This window comes from Dermochelys coriacea, chromosome 1, assembly GCF_009764565.3.
Source record: "Dermochelys coriacea isolate rDerCor1 chromosome 1, rDerCor1.pri.v4, whole genome shotgun sequence".
In the NCBI taxonomy this organism is placed as follows: domain Eukaryota; kingdom Metazoa; phylum Chordata; order Testudines; family Dermochelyidae; genus Dermochelys; species Dermochelys coriacea.
The window spans coordinates 155,264,475-155,278,444 of NC_050068.2; positions in this window are offsets into that span (position 1 = coordinate 155,264,475).

Genomic DNA, 13,970 nt, shown 5'->3' on the forward strand with positions numbered 1-13,970 from the left:
ATCTTTGAAGTAAAGAAATTTGGGAAATATCAGAATCTGAGTTTCAGCCTAGATGTTGTCTGTTTTTTATCACACAGCTGAGATAGCAGAAAAGACTTGCCTTGTAATTAAATGAGATCTATGAATTTGAATACTTTGTTAGTCTGTATTTGGTTGGAAATAACACAGAGGTCTGGAAATGCAAGAAAGCAAATTCAGAAGATCACGTTAATACATTTGTATGACTGTTGCGGATTTTCATGGGAATTTCTGGGGGGGAAAAAAGCTTTTATTCTAATCACAAAACTGAGACGTGCCATACTGACACAGGTAGGGCAGCTCTATGCCACTCCCAAGCACAGTATTGCAGGCGCTTCCTGCCTTAGTCCACAAGTTTGGGCTTCCTGCTTGGAGTAGGATGGCTTGTTCCGTAAACTCAGCAGCAGTCTCTACAGTTAAATAAAAATAACAAACTCAGAATCTGACTGTTTGTGCCTTTCAGTAAACAAACAAAACCGCAAAGGCAAATGCTTTGTTGCAGTGCTTGAAGGCAAGGCTCTCACCTGGCCCCTGGGTTCTGGACTGGCACTGCGGAGCTCCTCCTCCTCCCTCTGTCATCTCTGACCCTGAAAAGAAGCAGGCAAGTCTTCTTAACTGGCCTGCTGGCTCCAAACTGGTCTGTGTCGCCTCCTGGCCCTTCTAGGCTTCTTGTTGGTATCCTGGCCTTTAGCAGAGGGGGTGTCAGGATGCTGATGCCTGCAGCATGGGGCAGAGAAAGCCTGCTAGACCCCATTACACGTATCTTTTGAAATGTCATTAATCAGCTCAAGACTTTGTCATATGGTGCTGCACCAGATTCCACAGTAACAAGTGATGGGATATTAGATGGGGTGGGATGTGAGTTACCCAGGAAAGAATTTTCTGTAGTATCTGGCTGGTGAATCTTGCCCATATGCTCAGGGTTTAGCTGATTGCCATATTTGGGGTCGGGAAGGAATTTTCCTCCAGGGCAGATTGGAAGAGGCCCTGGAGGTTTTTCGCCTTTCTCTGTAGCATGGGGCACGAGTCACTTGCTGGAGGATTCTCTGCTCCTTGAAGTCTTTAAATCACGATTTGAGGACTTCAATAGCTCAGACATAGGTGAGCGGTTTTTCGCAGGAGTGGGTGGGTGAGATTCTGTGGCCTGCGTTGTGCAGGAGGTAAGACTAGATGATCATAATGGTCCCTTCTGACCTTAGTATCTATGAATCTATAAAACCTAGATATATGGACCTAGAAATGTAACTGTTAAATTCTATTAGCAGTCATAGTGGAACAATGAAAAATTTTAAAGTGTACGCAATACTTTATTATATTAAGAGGACTGGAAATAAAAATGACACGAAATCTTACCAAACAAATCTTCAGAAATTACTGCTTCGTTTAGAATCAAAATACTAATGTTTGTGGGGTTTAGAACGTGTTATAAAATCCAATTTATGCTGCATTAACACAGTGGACAAGATCCTCAGCTCTATGCTGGACCCTTTGTAGTGTAATGCTAGTTTAAACAGACTTCTGTCCCAAAACCACATCTTGTTCTTTGCATTTCTCCTCCCCCACCCCCACTTCCCCATTGTCTGATGTGACCTCGTTATGGCATCTTTTAGAATTTTCCAGTTTCCTTCCAATTTTCCTTCCTAGATTTTCAAGGTTTCTGCCATTACATCTTATTCACAAGATTCTCCAAAATGTGCTTTTCTGAAATCAGATACCCTTGTGCCACTGCATTTTGAGATCCCTCTTCTTGCTATGTTGATTGTAAGTATTTTTTGGATACTGATTCACCCCCCTGGGATCCACACCACAGGAATGACAGGGACTGGAACAACAGCAGACAACAAAACTTTCAGAACTGCAAGTGGAAATAAAAAAGCATTTATCTGCCCTGGTATTTCTCACAAAATGCTAGTTTGTCAGTGAGGGGCCAATCAATGCTTCAATTAAAATCAATGGCAAAATTTCCATTGACTTCAGTGGGATCAGGATTTGGCCCTTATAGAATACAACTATGTGGTATGGAAAAGATCTCTTTCAATTTTGTTGGAAGTCAAAGACACAAAACATTCATGTCAGTTTTTAAAAATCACTTTGATGGAAAGACTGGTCTGTAGTAAAATATTTTAATCTCACATCATATTTATTTTGAAGCATACCATATTGGAGTAGGAACTTAGGCAATTCTTAGTATATATCACTAACTGTGAAATGACTATATGTTTTGTGATATAGCAAACAAACTTATTTTGATGGTTTTATTTGAAAATGTATATAGAATGAAAAACAAATAATAAATAGATGGTTCTCTGTGTCTCATTTCACACTATCAAATGTGAAGTATGCAGTATCAACATTATATTTTTGTTACAAGTTTTCATGTGGAAAAGAAGATTACCATACTATTGAGACAGTAGTGTCTAGTATGTATTTGACATATAGGAAAGTTTGATTTGCGAGACTGAAGACAATAGCCTGTGTTTGTTTTGTATTGAATAGGAAATTCACTTTGGTTGCAAATAAAATTGTGCAAAATATTCAAACAAAATTCAAAATAAGTTTTGAAAGTTCTGTTGCAAATTAGAAATTTGTTGTGGATTGTTTGGTGCTAAAATGGGACAAAATCATCACTTATTTATCATTTTTACAAAAATTAAATGTGCTTGTTGCTTTACAGAAGAAAAAGAAAGACCCTACAGTCTAATTATAGATGTGATGCAATAAATGTGGCTAAAAAGCACTAGGGAAGAGACAAGGTGAAGAAAGACGAGGGCTACAGCCACATGAGCACTTGGTGATTCAGACAGCGTCTGAACATCTGCATGGTTCAGCCGAGGTATTTTAAATATATCAATTATGGGCAGATTCACATCTGCAATAAATTTGCATAGCTTCATTGACCTCAGTTGACTTCAATGGAGTTACATTGATTTACTTTTGAACAGGTAGATTTTTTTTTAATTTTAAACTTGTTTTCATTCCATGAGTTTTGAAAAGAATCAATTTCTTGTTTATTTAAACTTTTGCATGACAATATAGAAGTGTTTTGCTTTTAAAAAATTCTTTTAATTTTTCTTTGTTTGCTTTTTGTTTTCCTTCCCTCCCTTTTCTTCTTTAACACTTCTCTCTCCCTCCTTTTTACTTTTTTCTTCTTCCCCCACAAAAAGGAGAGAGGGGAAAGTTAGAAGGGGACAAAAAGGAAAAGAAGAAAATCGGTATACCAAAAATTAACATATTTTTTCATTTTCTAGATTAATTACAAAAACCCTGAAAATTAAAAACAAAAAACCTGTTACCATAATTTCCAGTTTCAGAAAAAGGCAATTTTTCAAACAAAAAAGATCTGACCCTAGAATTTTTATACTTTCACTTCTTGTAGAGGATGCAGAAGATGTTAGCCTTAGGAGGGATGTGAATAAAATGAGGCTAATGGCTTGGCATTGCAGAATGGAAAGGCATTCCATGCATTGGGAGGAGCATTGGAAAAAAAACAGACAGGGTTTGGGGAGAAGCAGACAAATGGAACACTGACATTGGCATAATTAGTAATGCAAGGAAGGAGGAGGTATATGTGATGAGTCTAGGTTGATTATGTAAACAGGGTGAATGGGACTTTGTAGATGAGGTGTTTTTTCTTAATTGAGGGCAGAGTCAGGAACCCCATTTCCTGCAGCACTGAATAGTCCTTGGAATTCCCTGATCCAAGTCCTGATGTGACCTGATGCTGCTGTCCTGATCCTGCTGAGTTTGGGAGAGAGAGCTCCAGGAAACACCAAATAACAGATTTTTTGTTACTAATTACATGATACAATTTGTGAAATGAGTGCCCAGCTAAACTTGTTTTTTTCTTAGAAGTCCTTTAAAGAAGATTTTTAGAAAGTTGAACATTCATTTTCTGGAAGTTATAAACTTTGATGTGAGTCAGCATGTTGCATTCTGTATTACACTGGATTAAAATTTGTCACATTGTGTGCTATGAGACTGACATGATGTAACAGAAATCGGCAAGCTGACATGGCTATGGTCATTGCCCTTTGAACGTTCTGAAAACAAATTTATGTTTAACCCTAGTACTCAAAAAGAATATTTTATTCAGACATTCCTTTAAGGAAAAACTAATTGCAAAAATACTTAAGATCAAATATTTGGTAGAGTAGAGATTGAACAGGAATCAAATCATTTACTGCCCATGGGTAACAAGCAAACCACCTGCATAACTGACAGCAGCAGATGTTCTAAAAAGTGGAGCAATGGCATCATTCCAGGATACACCTCCATCAGAAAGTGGTACAGTACTTCCAGACATAACACCATGGCATTCTCCAAAAAGCTTGTCCAATTCTGTAACCTCACAAGTGGAAATATTTCATCCAAGGCAAAAAACAAGGAGGCATTTGTTGCATATCCCCTTCTTCATGCCTCATTGGCCTCTTTTGCTAGGTGGTGCCATTCTAGATGCCCCTTTGCTTTTCTCTGTGCTTCTACTCAGTTAATGTTGACTTCCTTCAGAGTGCTGATAGTGAGGCTGTTTAAATGCATTTGAATGTACCATTATTTGTAAGTACACATGTTTTTCTGATGTTGTCTGGCCCACTCTTATTTTCTATGATTTTGTTGCCAGAGAATAAGCCAGGTACTAAAGCTAACACTTCTGCTGCTAACAGACTGTTTGGGAAGCAAACTTCTCCAGTATCCAGCAAGATTTTTCCAGTAAATTACTCTAGAAAGTTACCATTTCTCTCACTGAATGGCATAACTGTTACTGACAGATTATATGACAGCTTAGATGTCAAAATGTTTTCCTTAAATGTGTACTTGCAGATGTTACAGCTGACAGTCAAGATTTTGAGCTAGGAATAAGTTTGCTTGATTTCTGAAAAATCATTGATCATTTAAGATTAGATTCAGTTATCTTTGAGCAAAAATTGAATCTGAAACAAAGGAAAAGCAAGGCTGTTTACATACATATTGTGCACCCCTTCTTTACATGGAAAACTTTTCAACAATATTTATTTTAAAAAATAGCAACAAGCAGTCACAGAATAGGCTGTCCCCTTAATGGCAAGCCTGAGTCCAATCTATCCCTGCTACAAATTCTGACTCTTTATGTTGTAATCCCTAGAGGGGTCACATGACTGAGAGGTTCATGTGATAGAAGGAGTTTATAAGGCTCCTCCTGTTCAGAGAGAAGAAAGATGCAGGGTGTGCTTTGGAGACTCCCCAGAGTGGGTCAGGAAGGAAGTCCAGAGGGATAGCTGAAGACCTGGAAAATGCCCTCCAAGGAGGGAGTGATATTTTGGCTGGAAAGCCAAAGGCTGGGAGGGAGAACTGGAACTATTTGAAGGTCTCCACCAGTGGGCTGTGGAAGAAGCCCAGGAATTATTTTTGAGCACCAGGACCAAGAAAGAGCAAGTTCTTCATTGGGAGGTGAAGGATTATTTTGCTAAATATTTATATCTGTGAGGAGCAGAGTTAGCACTCGTTAGCTACAAGACATTGTCTTGGGACAGCTGGAGTGATGTTGGCTTGTGGCCTGGTCTATAACTGTGCTTCTTTTAGAAGACCCAGGCTGAACATTTCTTGAGAGGGTAGCAGGAAGCTCCCGCTTAGCCCAGTGAGGGCTGAAGGACCATTTGTTTTGGACTGTGCTTACCACAGAAGGGAAGGACTCTTGTTTTGTGTAATAATCTTGCACAAAAACGGTTGGGCCACAGATGCACACACAAATGTATGTAGGCGTGACTGTGCTCTTCAGGGTCCAAGACAAACTACAAAGCAGACTTGAGTGGGGTGCAAAGGTCCACAGAGTTTACTGAAGCAGTTCCCCATATCCAATACCCCCTCCCAGTCAGGAGTTCCCTCCAACAGTCTCATTAGGCCCTTCAGGCCTGTCCCAGGCAGCTCAGACAGACCAATAGTCTTTAGGCACCACAGGCCTGTCCCAAACAGCCCAATAGTCTTTTTGGAGTAAAGCAAAGAAACAGTCCCAAAACCAAAATCAGTAGTCTCCTGTGCCAGGCTAACCTTCTTCCAGAGGAGCTATGGCAGTCAGCAGTCCTTGCAGAAGTTCTAGGTGAGACTTTTCCTCACAAAGCAAGGGATATGCAGTCTGGTTAGCCAGGTACTGAGCTGTCTTCTTCCTTTTTCAACTGTCCCTTCATTCCATGATATCAAGTGCAGGAATAGCAGGGTGAGGCTGATTGGGCCTACAGCAGCTCATTAACCCTTGCTGGCTCTGTGTGGGTGTTGGCATACCCCATAACAGTAAGGTATCCAATTTATAGATAGTGCGGGCATAGGCAACTCCAGAGAATTGGACTCAACATCAGTTTTACTTGGTGCCAAAGTTTTGATTGACTATATTGGCTGTGTCTGCAGTTCAGGGTCACTTGAGTATGTTCTAGAATTTGCTGTATCCACAACAGAAGTTATCAAGAGATGTACCAAGAACACTTGAATGATGTACTGTAGAAACGGACTGAACATAGCTTGACAGCACTGATGTCTCTTCACAACTCAACATTTTTTTGTAATTGTTGGAGTCTCTCCTGACTAGCTTTGACTTGCCAGAGAATTGTTTTTGTGAGCTGTTTGGTTAAAACATGTTGTTCTGCTCTGTTGATTTTCAGGTGTTCTATGGCTAACATTGTTATTAAGTTTACTTTTTGTTGTTTGTTCAGCATGCTATTTCCATGGTGTTGATTCAAATAAGTCATAGCTAATATAAACATACAATCAAAATGTCCACATCATTTGAAGGCTGATTACAACAGAGAGTAATGTTAAAAACATCTTCAACTGACAGTCTCTAAATAACATGCAAATTATTTCTAAAAAACTTTGAAACAAATTCAACCCTGGTGTAAGCAACCACACGTCCCCTGATTTCAAAAGAGAGCTGCATTTGGCTCTGTACAGCAGGGCTCCATTTGTTTCTGTATCTTTTCACTTACCCTCTTTAGAAGGTTTCAGAGTAGCAGCCGTGTTAGTCTGTATTCGCAAAAAGAAAAGGAGTACTTGTGGCACTTTAGAGACTAACAAATTTATCTGAGCATAAGCTTCCATGAGCTACAGCTCACTTCATCGGATGAAGTGAGCTGTAGCTCACAAAAGCTTATGCTCAAATAAATTTGTTAGTCTCTAAAGTGCTACAAGTACTCCTTTCCTCTTTAGAAGATCTCTTCAATTCCCAAGAGTTTTACTATAAATTATAGCTAGTATATTATAACCTTCTGAGATCACACGCACACAGAAAAAAGTCCAAAATTCTGATCTTCTGTTGATCTGGAATCTTCCAATTTTTTTGCAATGAAATGTTGAAATCCATTATGCTAAACTTCACACCTTTAAGATAAAGACTATTTTAACAATGATGTTGTCATGATGGAGAATGGGTGAAACCTTATTGAAGATGGTGAGCATGATAGCGCCCTTCACTCAGGATAAATGTAAGAGGCAGTTAAGCCCCTTTTGGAATAAAATAGCTGAAACACTAGGATTGGTCATTCAAAACACAGGCCATATGCAAGGTTGGTCAGAAGAGGAGCTATACGGGTAGAGGGGTGTTCACTGATGACTGAATGCAAATGCAGGGAACTGGGTATTGTTTGGTGGAGGAGTGTGAGTGTGAGTGAGTGAGAGAGAGAGAGAGAGAGAGCGCAGAAGCAGGCAGAGAAGGCAGCCAGAAAAGCATAGGGAGCCAAAGAGACAGCCAGAAAAGCACAGGGAGCATGCCCCTCAGAGAAAGCCAAGAGAGTGAGCTTTTGAGGTTGTGTGCTGTTTGGAAGGAGGCATGGAACTGTGAGCAAAGAAATTGCCTCTTGTTGTTTGATTCCTGCTGTGTTCAGGGAAACAAGACTTTGTGATATTATTTGTAAATAAGATTGCATTTAAAAAAAACCCAACCCTGATTCCACTATCAATTTTTGTCTCCTAATGGAAACAATGCACAAGACCCCTGAGGCTAGCTACTCAGGTCAAAAGGGGTAAAAAGTATGTTGCAAAAAAAGATCAGATGTTTCCATAAACAAAACTTAGTTCATGCTAAAAAATCTCAAATAAAAACAGCTCACCAACCTCTACAACTTTGAAACCGATTTCCCTTTCCATTTTTGTAAGCAGGATGTGAATGAACTCTCCCCAGACATCTAGTGATGAGCAAGGGGGAAAGACTTCAAGAACAAGCAAAAAGGAGTAGACGTTTTAGTCTGGATCTGTAAAACCAGCAAAGAGTCCAGGACTCTTTGCCACTTCAAGAACAGACTGTGTTTGCATAGACATACCTACTCAGCCTAGGTGCATAGCATGATGGAGCTGCTTTGCTACAATGATCACTTTTGGCTGGTGCAGGGTTACAAATCCCTTTAGTTGAGTGCAGGGGTAATGAAATATTGTTATCCTTCCTGTGTGAGTACAGGGCAGAAGAACTGTATTTATCCTGCCCTGATTGAGGGGGTCACCCTAACCTGAACCTTACTCACTAAATGGGGTAGGGATGCCAAATCCCAGTAAAAGAAAGCAGGGGTGGGGAAAGATGTTCCTACGTGGTGCTGTGAATTCTGTCCAAAGAACTTCGTTTCTCCAGTGTTTAAAGACAGTTAATTTTCAGTTAAGAGTCATTGTTTCTGTTTAGGGACTGCTAGAGCAGAATGGCTGATAAGCAGGTCTAAGGGCTATGCCTTAGACCTAGAGTCAGGACATTAGTGGGGGGGGGGGGAAAAAGAGATTGCAGAGGTGGTACTGGCAGTGAGGTTCCCTGCTGCCCCATGAAATCACTAAGAGCTGAAATTACAGAAGACCTGGGTTAAGCGGTGGAACCTCCGAACATGGCATTGCAGAACTGGCAGTGAGCATCTAGTAGTGGCAGCATACCGCCAGCAACAGCAGAAAAAATCAGCAGCAGTACGCAACCAGCGAGGGCAGAAAACATCAGTGGACGCAGTAGCAAACAGCCAGTTTCAGAAGCGCAAAGTGACCACAGAGACATTGCTTGATACCTGTCCTCCCTGTCTTTCTGGGGTGGGAGGTGAAGGCCTGTGAGTGCACCTCTGCACTCTGGGTCTCTGCTAGCTAATTGTGAGTGGGGTGCAGCAGAGGGAGAGGGGACTAATGTGTTAAAGGGACATTCATTCGTCGGACTTTCCCTCTGCAAGGTGGGAAACAGGCAAAGGACACTGCCCAATACATTGTGGGGTTGGGTTTGCTTATGGTTGCATGCTTTGAATGTGGTTGTGGTATCTCCCCAAACTAATGCTTGGTTCCCTTTCCCTTTTATTAAAAGTTCTCTTTTGTTATACACAAACTCAGTGCTTGCGAGAGGGGAAGTATTGCCTCTTAGGAGTGCCCAGAGGTGTTGTTAAATTTTCCCAGATAAATTGGTGTGGGCTCAAGGTGGTTCTGTTTTGTACTGTTAAGAGGAACCTCTAGATATTGAACCCAGACCTTGTTGCTACCAACTCCACCTGGGACAAGGGTTATCTTTTTATTTCCTGAACTTATTTAGTTTCATTTTATTTAGTGAAATGCAAGATATTAAGTAATATATTATTCATACCAATCTAAATTTGGCCAATCTAGGAAACCTTAAATGTTTTCCCAGATACAATTCCACTGATTACCTATGAGGCATTAGATTGTATTCTCCTTTTATTTTATATATTGTTGGGGCTGATTCTGATCCCAAAACAGAGTTAATCAGAAGTAATATTGCTAATGTGAACTGAGTTACTCTAGTATAAGGCTGTGCCTACACTTAAACCATTACAGTGGCACGGCTGCCCCTCTGCAGGTAACATTTCAGTGTAGATACTCACTATAACGACATGAGGGGTTCTCCCATCACTGTAGTTAGTCTACTTTCCTGAGAGGTAGTAGCAAGGTCGACAAAACATTTCTTCCATCAGCCTAGCACTGTCTAAACTGGGGGTTAGGTCGGTTTAACTGTAGCACTCAGAGGGTGTAGATTTTTCACACTCTTGAGTTACGTAGCTGGGTCAACCTAACTTTTTAGTGTAGAACTGGCCTAGAACTGTTGTCACATTTTTAGTGTAGGGTGGAAATCACAATCTACTTACTACGGTAGTATAGGAAAATAGAAAGTTATCTATGTAATGAGAGTTTATGGTTTTAAGCTCCTGATAGTTACTACCTGTACACTTTTGAATATTTGAACTAATGACCTTTAGAACACAGTAAATAATACAGAAAAGTTGTTAATTTGGGTGACTTCTGAGCGAGATGAAAATGTTTTTAGGGGGTGAAGCCAAAAAAAAAAAAAGTAATCTCACACTTCAAGAGAGCAGTAAGGAAACCATAAAATGATGGATAAGGGATGGCCTCCAGGAAACTTGCAATTTTCAGCACTTTGCCCCCAGTTCAGGAAAGCACTTAAGTATATATGCAAGTGTTTTCCTGAGCTGGGACCTTTGCTAGTATGTTCCCAGGACTGTGAATAGGCACAATGGAAGTGTTTCAGTTGTGTTCAGGAGGGAATGGCTTGTTAGACATGGTAATGTCCATGTACTTCTGAACACAAGAATGAAGGGAAGACTGACTTTTCCACCAGTTTTCTTTGGAAGAGTTGTTAGATGCCAACTGTTTGGGCATAAACAGGATTTAAATGTGAGGGCAAGACCTGAGTAATACAAGTACTTTTTAAAAGATATAGTGAAGGTGAGTCTTCTAAATAGTACAAAAGTATACACTTTAAGTGGCATTGCCTAATTCCACTTAAAGTACTCTCCATCAAAAAAGTGCCATTTATATGAATAATGTAGTATATCAACATTTTATTTTACAAAAGAAAATGCTGCTCCTACACATATATGGCTAAGGGGTTTGGAATCCTAGCACCAACTGTAGTATCAGGATGGAAGCGGAACCTCAGTGTAGAGCTTGATTCTGCAAAGTGTTAAGCATTCTTGCTTGGAAACAGTGAAGCACTTAACTACGTGTTTCACTATAAACAGATCATATGCTTAAAATATGCTTGGTTAACAAAACTAGCTTTCGAGCTACACGGAACTCTTCTTCGGGTCTGGATGGAAACAAAGAAGCTAGAAGTATAATTTCCCTTGATGAAGAGTGTGATCACAGTACTCTTGAAGCCATATGTTAAGTTGGAGTCACACAATGTCCACTTCAGAGATATGTCAAAATTTCCCCCAGAGAAAGAAAGACATATACAAAAGCTGGAGCTAATTATAAAACAGCAATAGCAATTCAGCCAACTTTAATGATCTAACCACAGAATCCTGACTAATTGGTACACAAACAAACGATAATTATTTAACAGGGAGTAGGGGGCCAGGTATAGCTAATTCTCAGGGTTCATGTGCTTTCAAAGGCTTCAGGCTCCCATAAGAACATTATTTAAAAGAGAAAAAAATCTTGTGCTAGGAAGTCCTCCCCAATCTGGCAGCAATGTAGGGTGCAATCTTCATGTTATTCTGTGCATGCATCAGCTCTTGAGGCACTCTTTATAGTGAATCTTGACTTACACCTTACAAAAAGATCCTGACATTTGGGGGTATTTCTACACCACAGCTCAGAGGTGTAATTTCCAGTCTGGGTAGACAGACAGACAGACTCATGCTAGCTTTGCTCTAGTTAGCATGCTAAAAAGATCGGTGTGGTCTTGCAGCATGAGCATGGGCAGTGGCTCAGGCTGCCCACCTGAGTCCAATCCCATCCAACCCCTTGGGTCCGAGGTTGAGTGGCTAGCCTGAACTGCTGCCCATAGCACAATGTCCACACTGCTATTTTTAGTGTACTAGCTCCAGCAGAGCTAGTGCCAGTCTTTCTACCTGTGCTGGGAATCACACCTCCCAGCTACAATGTAGACACCCAACACTGTGTTTTTCCAGTGCAGCAGAGTGATGACTCTGCAGCAATTTCAGATAAATTTTAAAAAGGGAGGCTTATATTGAATAAAATATGCTAATGAATAGTACAATCAGTACAACATCTCTGGTGTTATTTGATTTTTATATTAAATTCAAATTATTTTACACTACCCCTAACTTGCAATTGTGAGACAGAAAAATGAAGTGAATAACTATTAGAGAAGTTGCCTGAGGAAGATGCAGGTTTCTGCACTTGAGCACTGGGACAGTTGAGGCTTTTGACGTCCGAGGAGGTGGGGGAGGAAGTTTGAGTTTGTGGAAGAAGCATATTAGTTGGGTGTTAAAATAATCAGCAGTGAAACAGTTTACAATGTGTAAGCAGGGTCTGAATGAGCTCTCCCCTGCCATCTAGTGATGAGCTAGGGGAGAAGACTTCAGGAACTGCCCCCTTGATTTGCATAGACCCCCCAACTATGTCTAGGTGTGCAGCATGTTGGAGCTGTTTTGCCCAAATGATCACTTTTGGGCCGTGTTGGATTGCAAGTCACTTTTTGTTATTGGGGACAGCAGTAATAAAGTATTGTTACACTTGCTGTGTGAATAAAGAGCAACAGAACTGTGCTTGGTATGCCCTGATTGAGGGATTCATCCTCAACTGAACTGCACTCACTGGGCAGGGGTGCCAAAGCCCAGTGGAAAGCAGAGAGGGTGGGGACAGGTGTTTGTACCTGCTAGTGTGAGCTCTGCCTAAGGGTCCTAGAAACCATTTGACCCTCCTCTCCACTATGTAATGACAGAGCTGATTAAGACCCAGATGAGAGTCTTTTGTTGCAGATCAATACAGTTAATATCATCAATGTCTCTGGTGAAAGAGACTGTCCATCCTGCACTAGCAGTGGGCCTTTCCCACTGGCAGCTGAAATCACTGAAAACTGTATTAAGTGGTGGGACCTCAAAACATACCAGAGGTTGACCAGTGGGACGAGCGTCTGACTGCAGAGTGGCCAACTGGTGTGGCAAGTTGCAGATGACGGAGTTAATGGCCAATAGAACAGCTGGTAAAGCGAGCAGGCAGCGGTGAGGATGAAAGAGGAGTGAGCAGGTGGTGGAACAGCCGACAGTAGAGCGAGTGGCTGGTAGGTCGAGTGGCTGAACGGTTGGGTGAGCAGCCAACCAATGGAGCAAGCAAGGTGCCTTCAGCTGTAGGGGTGGGAGGTGAACTCACACGAATGCAACTCTGAACTCTGGGTCTTCACTGACCAAGGACCACAATTGTGAGTGGGGTGTGAGAGAGGGCGAGGGGAGGGGCATGTTATAGGAACTTTCTCATCAGAAGGTGAGAACCTGAGGCAGAGGACACTGCCCAAAGTACTCTGGTATGGGTCTTTTGCTCATGGTCTTACTATTATGAATTGTGCTCATTTTCCCAAGTTACTGCCAGGTTACTTTCCCCTTTTTATTAAAAGTTTATTTTCTACACCCAGACTCAGGGTTTGTGAGAGGGGAAGTATTGCCTCTTAGATGTGCCCAGCGATGTAATTTTCCAAGGTTACTGAGTGGGAGCTTGTCATAAATATAAAGGGAAGGGTAAACACCTTTAAAATCCCTCCTGGCCAGAGGAAAAAACCCTTTCACCTCTAAAGGGTTAAGAAGCTAGGATAACCTCGCTGGCACCTGACCACAATGACCAATGAGGAGACAAGATACTTTCAAAGCTGGAGGGGGGAGAAACAAAGGGTCTGGGTCTGTCTGTGTGATGCTTTTGCCGGGAACAGAACAGGAATGGAGTCTTAGAAATTAGTAAGTAATCTAGCTAGATATGCGTTAGATTCTGTTTGTTTAAATGGCTGAGAAAATAAGCTGTGCTGAATGGAATGTCTATTCCTGTTTTTGTGTCTTTTTGTAACTTAAGGTTTTGCCTAGAGGAATTCTCTAGGTTTTGAATCTGATTACCCTGTAAGGTATTTACCATCCTGATTTTACAGAGGTGATTCTTTTATTTTTTCTTTTGTTAAAATTCTTCTTTTAAGAAACTGAATGCTTTTTCATTGTTCTTAAGATCCAAGGGTTTGGGTCTGTGGTCACCTATGCAAATTGGTGTGGATTTTTATC